The sequence below is a fragment of the Haliaeetus albicilla genome, chromosome 5 (genome assembly GCF_947461875.1).
Source record: "Haliaeetus albicilla chromosome 5, bHalAlb1.1, whole genome shotgun sequence".
NCBI lineage: Eukaryota > Metazoa > Chordata > Aves > Accipitriformes > Accipitridae > Haliaeetus > Haliaeetus albicilla.
This window is the reverse complement of record NC_091487.1, coordinates 19,274,529-19,290,189: the sequence shown is the minus strand read 5'-3', so window position 1 is coordinate 19,290,189 and position 15,661 is coordinate 19,274,529.

The following is a 15,661-nucleotide window of genomic DNA, read 5'->3' as shown; positions in this document are numbered from 1 at the left end:
GCTCCCAGTTACTAATTATCCAGTACTACTTTGAAATATTATTTTTTGTTGTGAGCTAATCTCTGTATTTTAACCTGCATGTTTACCCAGCAAGGACAGCTTATTTTGGGAATGGTGGGGTCTTTCCTCACCAGAATGACACAAAAATTAGTAGGATCCTTTTGTGCTGTATCCCCACCTCTGCTATGTGAGGACAGCACACACGTTAGCAATGAGCCCAGCACTACACCTCACCACACTGGGAAGTGCACACCATGGCGGGAGGCATGCTGTGCCTGTACAATACTCCTCAACAGGGATCCCCATCAGTCAAAAGGCCTTAGAGCCAAAAATAGTCTCCAGGCAGGGCCTAAATAATAAAAAAGTGATTATAGAAGTGCCAGCAACAGGACCAAAGTCATAGTGGAGATCCTGCAGTCAGAGGATCTGGCTACATATGGGACACACCTTCTTCCCTGCCAGCTCAGAGCAGCTCAGCAAAGTAGAAGGTATTTCTGTCATTTATTGCAGTGCTCACTGACAATACTACAGCAATGCATTATGCAGGCAAGGATGAGTAAGAACATGCTGGCAGTGCCAGGCAGCTATAGGCATTTGGAGTGTCCATCATTGCATCCCTGTCATAGGATGTAGGTTGCATTGTCCAGAAATGGAAACTGTCCTGAAGGACTGGCTGAGTGAGCCAGTGAGTGGGCACCTATCTTTGGGTATTGCCTCTTCTTCCTAAAAATCCCTACTTTTCAAATACCATGTTTGTGAAGGAAATAGCTTCTCTTTTTCTTCAGTATGTTCTTAATAGGATGACAGGTACACTACATCTGTCATGGGGCTACCTGATTATTTCTAAAACGGAAAGAAAAAGGGTTAGCATTCACAAAGCCCATTATTGTTCTGTGGATCTCAGCACAGGGTGAATTTTGAATGGGAAAGGGGCATTACTATAGCAACACATAAAGTAAGCATACAACCATAGCTTCCAGAAGCTCCTAGATGTTGCATAGGTCTCATTCTCCTTTGGACAGCTCTTCTTTTTCCTAAAACAGATTTTGTGGAAAGTTGGCTGTAGCCAATTTACCTCTGTTTTACCTGCTTTGATTACTGGTGAAGGAGAACAGCGACTGGAGGCATTTGCAGATTATTACCTTTTTAAAAATCTGATTTTTGCAGAGCTTAGGAGGCTACATGCTTTTCTGGAAAAGCTGCTCATTGATTAGAGCGCCAACCTGGATGCTCAAAATGCTCCTGGCCATCTACAAAGTTGGGTGACCTTGGATATGTTACTTAACCACTATACATTAGTAAAAGACATCTTTCCCTTATAAGGTTTTTGTTAGAATAAGAATATAAAAGATTGTAAACTACTCAGTGTGGTACAGTGGAAAATATACATTTAAGATAGATATTTTTGTATTGATAAAGCATGGGACTTAGATGATGTTTTTTGGTATGTTTAATCAGAAAACATTGAATTAGTCAGGGACCTGATTTAAACTGTTCTGTATAACCTTATTGCAGATGTAGCAAGTTGTTCCAATGATACTTATTTTGGAGAGTATCTTGATAGAAAAGGACCTTCCAGTTCAGAACCAGAAGCTTTCTGTACAGCAGCCAGGTCTCCCAGTGTCTATTCCTTTTCTATGTTTATGTCTTGCTATATTCCTGGTTCCTCCCATGCCAGGATTTTCAAAAGTGACTACAGATCTTGGATGCTTCAGTTCCTAGAGAGCTGTGAGGTGCCCCCGCAGTGCCCAGATGCTCCTGTCACAGGGTGCAGGTACAGGAGAACAGGAGATGCAGACCTAGAAATAGGCTCAGAGTTCAGTCTTTTTTCTTCCTAGAGCTGCAGATGTGCAAGGCAGGAGCTGAGTTCAAGCCAGTCCACATTTCTGTGTGTTCCTCCCATCTGTGAGAAGCTCTACTGAGCCTGGGAATATATATATATATATATATATATATATATATATATATATATAGCTGGGGTGCTAGAATACATAAAAATTTGCTTTCTGTATTTTTTTGCAATCCTGTAACATGTTAAAGATAGACCAATAGCAGTCAGCCCTATTTATCCTTGGTAAATGTGTTCAGCTCATCCCTGGATATTGAAGGCCTTTAAGTAGTAACCAACATGCCCATGTGAATGCATGCCCACCAGCCTGATGAACTGTGTGGTTTGACTTTTGAACAGTACAATACAGACAGAAATAGCAGATAAATAATGAGACCCCCTTGGTTTTAGGAATAAGAGTTTTCACCCTGCAGCTGAGCTGGTGGTAGCCAGTACCCTGCTTCTGGGACTATCCCCATTCAAAGATCATTTCCCTCAGGGGAAGCCATAGGAAAATGCATTGAATGCCTATGGAATAATCTGCCAATAGGGGAATTTTCTTCTACTCCTACTTAACATTTAGCCTAGACTAAACACATGGGAATGAATTGCCCTTTAAAATGTTTTTAATCCTGTCTAATACAATGGTGGATATTTTTGTCATTCATATCAGAATATAAATCATCTTCTCTGTCCTTTCAGGATGAAAAGTCTACCTCTGGCATTACAGTTAATGTCACTACCTGCCCTCCAGAAAATGTGGGGCATTGCACTGAGTTCAACCTCTCATTCTTGCCATGCCGTGTTCTTTTCTTTCTACGCAGAGAAGCTAAAGCACAGAGCCTGGCTGCACGACTGCTTGCTGCAGGGAAGGACAACTACTTGTGACATGGGAATGGGACCAGGAGTGGCCAAAGTCTAGAAGGGAATTGAAGCAGCGCTAACACCACAGGCCCAGACTCCTGGTCTGTTTCCATCCCATGTGTAGGTGCTGGCACTGGTACCAGGGCAGGAGTGGTCTGCAGCATGCCTTGCCCTGCCAGGGCACCTCTCTCGGACACACATCAGTCTCTAATGGCTTTGGCTACCTCATCAGGCACTGGGAGAAGCAGATATTACTAACCCTTTCCAAGGTAAAGAAACCAACAGACAGAAGTCCAATGAGGCAGATATTCTCAGGTAAAGTCCCCCTTCTGGTGCGGTATTTTACTATGGCCTATTAGTTTTATATTGAATTCTTGCTCTGTATGAAATGTCTTTTCTGGAAATGAATTAAATGAACAAAGGCCAAGATGGGCTCCCTTTGGTACTGCTATTATTGCAAATGCAATGCTAGCACCCTGTGGCCCCCCTCACAGCAGCATCCTTGAACTATGCTTCTTACAAACCTGGTCCGATGCACATGTAACGAGGCTTAAACAGTCCTGTGATGTCCAATGTACTATACTGGCACCTAAAGAAATTAATAGTCTCTGGATAATGAATCAAGAGAAATACAGACAATATGTATTCTGATATGTTTAATACAGAAGTAGAAGATAAAAGCACAAATATAAACCTTTCCCCTTTTCATTCTTTTTTCCCTCTTTTATACCAAGCTGTGTTAAGATTGGTCGTCTTTTAAATATTTTTAGAAATAATGAAATAACTGATGCATTGTAATCCCAGTAGAGGCCTCACCATTGTACCCTCAGGCATTGCTCTTCTATTTCAGGCTCTGAAAGAGTGCCGTTTAATAGAGTGAGAAGATCAGAAAGCTTTGTCTTTGTCCTAACTTGATGTCTGAGTCCTCCAGGATCTGCTCAAATGCCCTGGGATTTCTGCTTAGTTATTTTAAGCATTATTCCAGTCCTGTAAGAGAAGACTCTTGAGCTGGGACCATGCTTCATCTCCAGAGGCAAAGAAGCTTTAGGGTAATCATTTCATTGCCTAGGGATTTGGGGGAAGTTTAAGGCATCATTGTGCCTGAGGATTTCAAGTTGTATCAGGGACCAGAAGAGCCACTGGCATACATCAGGAGGGTTTCCACAGCCCAAGTCAGTCCACAGCCTCCAGAACAGCATATGCTACAGAATATTTTCTGCTCTTAGTGCTTTTCCTTTCACCCCTACCATCTTTGCTGGACCTCATAAAGCATCAGTCTTGGAGGCACAGCAGGGGTTGTTCTTGTCTCTTAGTTACTCAGCTCTGGTCCACATGTGCCTTTAGAAATGTACACCGGGACCAGACCTAGGGCAGAATCCACCACTGTTCAGCTGGATTTCCAATGGTTTTCAAATTGTGACCGAGGTAAACTCACTAAAGAAAAAATCTGGAGGGATCTCGTGTAACATGAATAGGTAGTTATGGCTGTGCATCTGTTTCTACCTTTAGGCAACCAAACCAACATTAGAAATAAAAAAATATATAACAAATCGGTAATGAATATAATAAAAAATTCTCAGGCATAGTCATTCATATTTTGAATGAATTTCCATAGATTCTGCTTATGCCTTTCCTCCTATTGTCAATGAATATTCAAGAAAAAGGTTCATGGTCAAAAGCGTTCACAAAAATAGCTCGTTTTAGTCAAGCAATACAGAATATTCACAGAAGTGCATTTCCTATTCATAACTGCCAAAACCACACCAGAAACCTTTCTTTAATAATGGACATGGAGACCTTCCACCCAACCTCTGTGTCCCACAAAAGTGCTCGAGCTTTCTACGTGCAGCAACAAGGCTCCTCTCCAACCATTTTCTCTTTGAAATTCTGCTTGATGCTACTTTGTATCCACAAGAACCTGAGTATTGTCCTCTGCCTTCTTATTTCTCTGACATTTGGCATCAAAGCCTCTTTGTTGAGCAAGATGATTTAAGCAGTTGAAGCAATTGCCGAAAGCAATGGCCAAAGGGAAAACATGAGCGAGGATTTGACTTCTGTGAGCAAGAACACGTACTGTAAGCAGTGGAAAAACCAAGATTAATAGCTACCCATGGCAGAAAGCCAGGAGCACGCAGAAGCTTTTTGTGCAAGAAAACTGATAAAACTGTCTTTTTATTAAATCTTACTGTGATTTTGGATTTCGTGGATGTCCTTTGTAACTAAACGGGGACCTGTAAAACCCAGTTTCCATGGACAACATGCATGGCATGATAGTTCTTGTCCTGTCAAAAAACACAGGTAGGTATTAAAATGCTGATATTTACTGATATGTCTCAAAAAAAAAAAGGAAAAAAGAAAACAGGGAGGTTAAGTCAAGGCAGAGGAGTTGGTGGAGCTGGGGTGGGAGGTTGGTGGCCATGGCTGTGGGGTATCTCTGCAGGACCTGTCTGCCCCATGGGCTGAGGAACCATTGGAGGAGCTGGGCTGAAAAAGTAAATCGAGGAAGAAGGAAAAGCATTTCTGATCTACTCAAAAAACCTGGGAAGCGGTGCCATGCTTCTGCCAGCCATGCTGCACGGCAGAGGCAGGGGACCTGTGTGGGAAGCCCACAGAGCTGACAGCCAAGTCTTTGCCTCACTGCCCTCTGTTTGCTTAGGGCAGAGGAGGCAGCCCTTCCTGAGGTGCTTTTAACACAGGTTTTAATAATTCAGTTCATATGAGTTTCCTGCTAACGTGAGGGGAAAGAGGAGCTGGAGCAGGCTGCGTTAGGGAGACTCATTGGTATGGAAATCACATACTCCCAGTCATCTATTTAAGAAACCTGTTGGTGCGGGGCAGGGGGGGGGTGCAGTGACTCAGCCAGGCAGTGGCAGCAGCAGCAGAGGGGACCCGCCACGGCCCTCCGGGCTGCCTTCCCTCCTGCCTCCCTCCACCCTCAGAGGCAAAGATGCAGCTCTGGGGAGCCACTGCTGGGTGGCCCCACATCGCCCGCCCCTCTTCTCCCCCAGGCTGCGGAGGAGCCCACCACAGCCACGCTGCAGTGCCCTGGGGAGGGTGTGGGGACACCGGGCGAGAGGACAGCTTCCTTCCCCAGGAGAAATCGTGATTTCCAGTTGTGACCTGGAGCGAGGTTTGTGGCAGCGTCATTTCAGTATTACACAGGGCCCAGCCTGCCCCCGAGCTGCTGGAACAGGCGGAAGAGATGGGCACACTGGTGGCTCACGCCAAGCTCGAGTGCCAGGGCTGGGACCGCACTTCTTCGTGGCAGGGCTGGCTGCGTGAAGTGCTTTACCAATGGAGACACAATCGCCAGCTTGTGCAGCTGGGCAGCAGCAGGTTTCGGCAGTCCGCCAAGTCTGGACCTGCTCACGGCATGGCGCAGCATGCTGGCGCAGTGAGGGGCCTGGGGAGCTTCCCCATTTGCCCCCGGGGACCAGTGCTGGGACACGTCTAGCTACAGGGCTGCAGGGTCTCGGGCAGTGGCCTGTCGGCAGGGCGTGTGCAATTTTTAACCCCTGTGGGTTCAATGTTACTGGAAATGTAGTAATTTAAGGTGCAGAGCCTCTCTTACTGCTGTCCTGCACCTTGTAAGGTAAAACGAAGCAGGCATGTATGCCCAATACTTGCATAAGGTAAAAGTAAGAAAAACATTTGATTATTAATAGTAAATTATTATATATATATAATCAGGTAGGTCTGGGGCAGTCTTAAGGAAAATGCTATGGAGCCTGTACCAGATCAATGTATAGTCACCTTAAAATTGTTTTGGATTGTTAGTTTTTCTCCTTCTCCAAAACTGTCTCCCAGAGATTACTTATGAAGCTGGAGCAGAAGGCTAGAAATGACTGTGTCTAAATGGTTTAATTATGATACAGGCCTACTTGGAGGGGCTGACTGTTTAAGTTTAAATGGATTTGAATGTTGGTAATGCATATGATTACACTCTGCCTCAAAAATCCTTTAAGGTAGGCAAGTTATCCATAGCTAGATGTTGAAACATGGTAAGATTAACATTGTGTCTCATGTATATAAAAAATTGCAGATTTGCAGTATGAATTACTTTATTTTTTTGCCTGAAGAGAAGTAACAAGTGAGCAAGAACAATTTTCAGAAGACGAGAGTGTGTTTTGCAAAGTGTCATGTGAGTCTAGTCTCAAAAATGGCATTGGCTGTAGCAGGCCATCAGTTCAGAGGCATAAAACAACTAAACACAGAAAACAAACTAAACCAAACAAAAAACTTTCCCAACCAGCAAGAAAAGGATTTCAACAAAATGAAGGAAGTTATGTTTGAAAAATTTTTCAGAAAGGCTGCTCAGGAGGGAGCCACTCAAGGACTTCTAGCTGTAGGTTAAGTAAATGGAAGAGCCCTAAGGGTTTATCTGCAATAACAGTCTCGAGAGTAACTTGTCATTGCTTCCTAGAAAGGTAACATTGAATGTAATAATTAACCCATCTATAACCAGCATTTCTCTTCCAATAGAGGAAAGGGGTGGAGAACAGCCTGTCAGAGTGTGTTTTCTTTTGTCGTTGTTGACAACGTACCCTTGCAATGGGTACATCTAGAAAGACAGTACAAGACAGCACTAACTGCAGAGCAGTTGGAAGGAGGGAAAAAAATCCCTTGATGGAAAGCTGGGAACATTTATAGCCAATTGGTATTTTTGAATGGAGCTAGGAGGACAATTTTCCTGCCTTTTTCACCTATAAATTAATCACTAGAAATAGATTCAAGTGCTGGTGGGACAGCACAGTCTCCTTTTCTGGCTCTCAGCTGGATAACCTGGCTATATGGAGGACTATCACTATCCTGTATTTTGTTTTGAGGCAGAGAGTGTCAACGGGTTGCTCAGGAAACAAGTTTAGACTGAGTAAACCTAAATGAGTTCATATTTTGGCCTCAAAGACCAAATTCAAACATTAGGAATTCAGTTGTCAGTACTCAAACCTCCAGACAGAAGAACTCCAAAAGTTGCTGCCATCGATTGTTCCTGCCGAGCTCTATGGAGGGGCTTTGCTTCCTTAGGATGAGCTCTGCTCTTTCTGAAAATCAGACATTGTTGATATGGTACTAATTTTGTTAATGCTTCTCCAAACCCTGGCTCAAGTTCTCCCTGCCTGAAGTAACCCAACAACCAGTATTTGTCGAGAGTAGGATGAGGATGAAGCCATGTTTCTTGACTTTGATACAGTGCCATAGGAAGGGCTGACAGTTAAATGAAACTTACTGATTCAGCTCAGCCAAATATCTCCGCAGTGGAGTTGCAACACTCTTGACAACACATCAGTGTGGTGTTATGCTTCTTGAGGAGTTAAATGCATGCTAGATGGAAAAACGCTCTTCATTTTTCTGCTTGCATCTATGCAACTTTCATGGGGATTTTTCTTAAGCTCACTGCTATTCTTGGTCACACTCTGTGTCAACAAAAGGAGAAAAGGTTTGTCCCTGTTGCTGCTGAATACAGATGTCTTTCCTTTGGCCTGAGTCCTGGTTACTGGGGCTCTGTAGCAGAGGAGAAGAAGGAGGGGGGAAAGGGAGCGAAACTTCAGTATTACCATCTTTGCTTGCTCATGCCTGGTATGCAGGAAAGACTGAAGCCAATGCAGTAGGTCACTGCATCAGTCCAGCTGCCACCAGGGGTTGCCACATAAGCCATGGATTTTGGAACAGTGTAATGCCACAGTGATGGTTCTCTTGTCGCCAGTGGTAGCTTTAAGTCATCTTTAGTCAATTCTACAAGTGAGTACTTATTTGATAGAAAAACAAGTGTGTTGTTTCCTTTGTGATACCTGCTGGATGGACCTGCTTGCACAATTCCTTTTGCAGCAAATATCTGTTACAATTCCCCCCCTTCAAACATGGTAAAGACTCTTTCCACTGTGGCATCTGAAAGGATACAGCTACTTGAAACTGGGCTGACAGCTTGATGCCTCACAGTGAAACCTGCTTAAAGGTCTGTGCTTTGTGCTCAGGCAACAAAATTAAGTAGACTTCTGATACACTTTTCAACATTGAGTCGGCCTGTGTTATTCTAACCACTGTATCTTACCAATGCTTCTCAATATTGCATCGAGTGAGATAGGAAGCCTTTTTGTACAAGAAAAGACATTTAACATGTTTAACTGATTATTTTTGTAGCTTAGCCAAATGTGGACTTCTGTTGGGGTGCAAGGGATTACCCTTAATCCCTAAGCACCCAAAGAAGGTGTGAGCAGACAGGATATAATCTACAGCCGCTCTAGTATCTTTTGCCTTTGATTTTAAATGCAAGGCCCTGATTAGAAAAAGGACTGAAACCTGAGCCCTGATTATTAAAAGGCCCTCAGGAGCCATCACTGATAGCCAGCTAAATGTCGTTTCCTACAAAGAGCATAAGGCAAAAAGCCTAACCTCGGTATACAAAGAGAGGGATCTGAAGAGCAGGGCAATTTGTTCTGAGTATGGCACCAAACAAGAACTCAGTTTGGGATCTGTGATTTTGGGGAAGAATCAGGAAAGAAGTAGGCATGATGAAGAGATTCCCAGTGATAAACTGGGTGTGTTTTTAACATCATGCAACTGTGGGCTACTAACCTGAATGCAACCTGGATGAAATTGCATCAGTTGTGTTAGTCAGGTGACAAGATTAAATAGCTCTAATAATCTCATTGGCCTTTACAAATTTTGTGATTCCTGGTAAGTGTGGTTCCTGTGATGAGCCTTGTGTAAGTCATGAGAGGCAAATGAGTGCCTAACTACATGCCAGAGTTCTTCCTCTACCTGAGGAGCAGCTAGCAGCTATTACCATACAGCACCCTGCCTTTGAATATTTAAATTTGACTCTTTTTTTCTCTCATGAAAATAACTAAAGATAATGGACTGGGGTAGAAATCAGGAAATAAGCACTAGCCACTGAATAAGCTGTGGTTTGGCTACCATTAAGATGTGGTTGCCAATTATATTGAACTTTTGTCCAATGCCAACAGTTAGAATGTAGCATTTCAATGTTTTACTAGTTTTAAAAAAACATGCAAGCAATCCTTAGGTTAAGGAAAAAAAAAATATATAGATTTGGCATCTACAGCACAGGTACCTTGGTGAAATACAGTTGTCGGTGGTCCTTGGTTAGGATTCATTGTCTTCTATATCTAAAACAAAAGGTGCAAAAACCTCTTGCAATGAAAGAATGACTCTGACTCTGTGCATCTTGAACTTCCCTATTTGGCAAAGACTTGAAGTGAACTTAAACATATGAGGAAAAACAGTCCTCCCAAACAGAAGCACAGAAATACAGCTGTAAATTGTCATGGGCGGGGTATGATTAGGACTCTCTGAAGCCAGAATCTCCTGATTTTTGAGACTAAATCTCTGATAGCAAGCCAAAAATTAAATTTTTAAAACTTAGGCTTCTGAGTAAATGACTAAAGAATCAGTTCTTAGCTGTCTGCCTAGCTTGAGAAGGAAGTTGAAAATTAATTTGGTTGCCAGAGGATAATTTATAAGAAGTCTGTTTTCAGAAATGGCTAAAGTATCTTTGATCAGAGAATCACCTTCTAATTCTTGAGCTTTCTGCTATATTTAGACATCTAAGAGGATGACTTTTTCAGATGTACTAGGCAAAGCCATCCATGAAGTTGGTGGGAATTCAATGTTGGTGAATTTTGTCTTAAGACAAAGATTTAGCTTTAATCTTTGTCTTAAAAAAACCAAAATTCAGCAACATAATTATGGAGGAAAAAAATGGAAAAAGGAAGGCTAAAAGCTGAAGGCTCAGAACCCAGGAAATAACATAAAAATACTAATTTTATTTGTCAAATTTCATGATTGTAAGGTAACCTGTGTGATCTGTAGAGATCCCAGTTTGTGATTAATTCCTCTCTCCCCCTGCCAAGTTCAGGATTAAATATAACATTAGGAACTGAGAGCTGACCATTTTGATCAGAAAATGATTATGGTAATTTTGTGCCCTTTGTGCTATTACAAACCACACTTTTGTATCTTTTTCTGAAGAATATCCCTAATGGTCAGGAACAATATAGCTTAAGTTTTGGTGGGAGGGTACCAATACTGGCATTACTGAAGTTCAGCCCAAGAGTGCCATTACTCCAGCCCCTTCATCAAACTCTGGTAAGTTTTGCTTTTGCTATTACAGGACACATTAGGCAAGCTGAAAAAGCTAGATGTAGGCTGGATTTCTTTTGTAAAAGAAGGTTGAGACAGGTAGGTGTCTGTCTTTTGATTCACCTTGTCTGGCTTTTTAATCCATGTCCAACTGCAGCCACTGTGACATGGTTGACATTGAATTTAAATATTGTGAATTCCATACATGATTTGTCATGCCTGTAGAGGGGAGAGACACCGGTAACATCTCCACTGAGACGGATTGTGTCATGAAGCCCCCGATTTTATGCACCAGAGAATTCATACAGCAAAAAGCAACCACAAATTTCCTGCAATGAGAGCCAGCTTTGCTCAGGATTTGTGCCTATTAGGCATGAAATACACCAACCATGAGGTACAAATCCCTAGCAAATTGTGCTTTCCTAGTTTTTGTGTTACAGAACTACTCTGTTAGTTCTGAGCAGTAAAGCAAAGATCACAGTTGTGTTCTCCTCCTCTGACAAAGGAGTTGTTTGAGATAATGTTTGCAAAGTTGTGTTTGAGGAGAGAGTAGTTGCTGGTGTAAAGAGAGCAGGACATGCGCAAGAACCCCAGGGGAGGCGAGAGCCTGGGCTGCAAGGGGGGTGGGAGCATGCTGAAGGACCTTGCTGAAAAGAGATGGGAGAGCATGGAGAAGGAGAGGCAAGAAAATGATGCAATGACTTTAATGAAATAAGGAATAAATATAGATGCCTAAGAAAAGAAATAAAATATTCTGCAAAGTGACAGAGTTAATGAAATCCTTTAGATCTGTGTTCTGCAGTTGAATTCCCTGGTATGGTACCAAATTTTCCAGTGCAACCTCTTACACTGTTTTTCTTCCAGCAACTGGGAATCCACAGCATGTCTTTCCTGGACAGATTCCCTGTGTCTGAACAAGGGCTGAGCTTCAGTTTCAGTGCTCCTCGGTGGGAGAACTAACAAGGTCTAAGAGGGGATTGACAGGAACAGGTAGTGCATTAGTGCTGGTTTGCTTTGAGCAGGTAATTTATATTTAGTCACTGGATGACTTAGACATTTTTCTGTAGACCTCACCTCATATTATGAAGGCCTTCTCTGTAGTGGTGCCCAAGGTAGCTGTGAGAATGCGTTTTCTCACTTCACCACTCATTTTGCCCACTAATACCAGACCATCCACACTCAGACTTGTTCACACAGAGAAGAAATATGCAAATTTTTAAAAAGGTATTTATACCTAGTCACACTGAGTTTCAGTCTTACACTGTTACAGTAATCATTACACTCTCAAGGACACAGAAGTGGGTTGGTATAATAGAGAGTGGATGAGCTTTTATTCATTATTTACCCAGGTTTTAGACTTGTGCACATGCCTCAAAGCAACTATAACTTAAGGTTTTAAATTTCCCTTACTGCGGTCAGATGTTACTCAGAAGTAAGAGGAGGAAGTAAAAAATAACTTGAGTGAACCTACATACTGTTTAAAATGCATTAGTTTTAGCTGCCAGAGTTGCAGCGAGGAAACCAGTTGCTTCAGAGAAAGTCTGGTCTTGCTCAGCCTCCAGTTGTGGCATGGGGTCAAAAGCTTGGCAACACTTTGGGTTTTTAGGTTTGGTTGGGTTTTTTCCAGGTAAACTGTTCCCCATACCGTAAAGCCCCTTGAGGCGGGTCAGTCAGGGTGAAGGCAGTGCAGGCAGGAGGCAGCAGGGCAGCTGCCTGGGGATCCTCCATCCATCCCCTCCATTTCCATCAGCCTTCACGGGCAGCGCCGTGCTTCGCTCCAGCCCTGCGCCGGGGCAAGCCTGGGGCATCTGCGAGCGCCGGTGCCCACAGGCCTCCAGGAGAAGTCGTGGTGGTGGCCGGCACAGCAGGGCGGCTGTGGGAGGCCGAGGGGTGATGGGACCATGTGGCGGGCACTGCTCCTGGCCCCAGGTCACCTGCGGCCTGGCAGTGTCGCACAGAGGCTCCGAGCGATGCCTTGTAGGAAATGCTGCTTCCCCACCCGGCGTTGCCATGGTGACGGGGAAACAGGCCCCGTTTTGGGCTCTTCTTGGCAGCAGTGTCTGAAGGGAGCGGCCAATGCGTGGGTGCGTAAGTCAGCCCTGCTCCACACACTTTCACTATAATCGTGTATATACATGTATATATATATAAAAATACATATGTACACGCTTTTTTTTGCTAGAAAGCCCTTGCGGAACCTGTCTGAGGAAGTAACCTAAATGATTGATATGAACCAGAGAATCAAGAAGGCAGGTTAAGTAGGGGAAATCCTAATTTTGGAAAAACACCCCAGTCCAAACCCAGTTCACTGTTCAATCTGAGGCAGCATTTAGTTCTTTCCGCTGCTGCCAGCTGCGCAGCAGGCATGGGAGAAGCCGGCTGCCCAGCGCAGCAGGCATGGGAGAAGCCGGCTGCCCAGCACAGCAGTGCTGGGTGGGGAGGCAGCCCCAAGCCGAAGGGGCCCCCGTGGACCTCCCAGCAGCTCGTTAGCCATATGCAGGAAAACACCTTCCGTAGAGAGCAGGGCTCTTGAGGTGAAACGCAGAACACCTTGGCATGCCAGTGATCCAGCACCCCTCGTGTCTGGCTGTGCAATGCTCGCGTGACGAGGGAGCTTTCGGCTTTCAGCTCTCAAAAGGAGACACCGTCACCACAGTAAGGACAAAGCACTAACAGTGACCTGCTCCAACACATTGGCTACAGGCAACTGCATATAAATTACTCACGTCTGTGGCCTGTGCATCCCTTTTACTTGCTTTTGCAGAATTAATATAGTGTGATCTTGTAGTTTTTCTCGTTAATTCTTTTCCTGAAAGATCTCTGTACACCAGCAGCCACATACACAAGTAACCCTGCAATAACAAAGTGAGTTGTGCTTCAACAGGAAGGAGACTCTGGAATAGCATCTGGTCTGCAGTGTAGGGATATTTTCTCTTTTGTAATGCTGTGCTAAGGTTTGGCATGGCATTGCTTTAGAAACCCCAAGGACTTTTCTGATTCAGAATATAGTGAATTGTGACTTCCAAGATGGTTTACTTCTCCTTTGTTCAGGTGATAAACTGGAGATGTGATTAATTTTTCATTTATTCCAGCATAAATCAAGAGCATCCTGTTGAAGCTGCCACAATTTTACTGATATAAAACTCTCCAGACTTTTTGGCCCCCAAATCAGTACCAACCCTTGGAATTTCTGTTGGATAACATTCACCTTAGAGAAGACTTTTGATGAAGGTCATCATGTTTTCATTGTTTAATATGGGTCAGTAGACCAGTTCCAAATAACTCACCGTATGATTATGGACTACTTGTAGATTCGAAAGCCACTAATATAAAACCATAAGTAGGAAAGAAGATCATTGGTCCTATGGCAACAGTAATCAATACCACATAAATGAGATGCATCTAAGCTTAAGAAAAAAGAAATTGTACACATTGAGAAATAATGGGGTTTTTTTCTGATGTTTGTAGTCTTTAGTAATGTGATTTTCTTACAACATGCCTCTGCAATACATTCTTAGAAGTGTAGGTTTCTGTCTCACAGAATTCTGCAGCTGTTTCAGTTTCTAGAGGAAGAAATGAGAAGCGCAAAAGGGAATTACTTAACTGGAATTTGGCCATAATTGCAGCAAAGTCAGGTGACAGAATAAGAGAAAAGGATAGCAAATTAAGACAAAAAGGAAATTTAAGAAAAAAGAAGCTTCTTTGGCCTATGTCACTGCATTATGCTTCTCAGATGTTACTGATATCTCTGAACTGTGGGAGATAAGTGTTCATGGAATCCCCTTTATAGCAAAGTGAATTTGGGGCAGTGGGACCCTACTGTTCTGACCTTATATTTGAACATCCTTGGTCTCACTGTATCATGAATGTTCTCTTAGTGTTACAGTTGTCAGAGTCACTTCTGTGGGAGTGTGTGAAATACCATGCAAATATGTCAGTTCATATTTAGACTACAGCTAAAATTCATTTTGCATGCCCTTGTGATCATTTGCACTAGTCATTGGTTATTTCTTCCAACTATCTGGGCAGCACTTGTCACTTCACTGGCTGATCTGTTTGCTGTGCAGGATCAGGTGAGGATCTGGCTTCTGTGGAAGAATTGCCAAGGAACAGGACAGCATGCATCCTTTTTCAACCTCTCCCCCACTTCTCCATGGGAGTGGTGCTGCCTCCAAAGTGGTGTTTGGCTGATAAACTTGAGCAGTGAACTTCAGGCCTGATTAGCAATGCATCACCCAAAATACATAAACTGTTTGACAGGTATTTCTGTAATTCCATGTTCACTGTGCCATATACTCATCTTGATAAGGATGGATTCCATGGATGTGTGAGCACAGTGAGCCCTTATTTGCCTGGGCAACAGTGAGGAAGCCCTTGGGACTTCTTGCTGGAGAGGCAGAGATGGGGACAGAGTGACAGCTGAGGTCTAGGCAGTGCTGAGTTGGGATCTGAGGGATCTGCAGAGCTGGAAGTTGATACCTGCTTGATTACTGGACTGACAGGTAGTTAAGGGCATGAGGCATCTGGGCAAAGCATTCATAAGACAGATCCTGCCCAGAATATAGCCACATAAAACCAGCCTAACTCCAGTGATTTTTGAGGCAATCATTGCTTGAGTCTGAATCATGACTTTAGATACTGACTATTATTTACCTAGGCCAAAATATGCTTCTCCATCGTTGTGCTGAGCTCCCATTGCAGAACTCGGCCAAATTTAGCATTCTACTTTGCTCCTTTTTTCTCTGGAATTTGCTCTCACCTTATGTACAGAATGATCTAAATTTACTGGAGCTTTATCAGCTCCTTCAGAAAGAAACACCTCCTTTTTCTCACTGAATCTGCAAGTTAAGTAGCAGTGAACTCCAAACA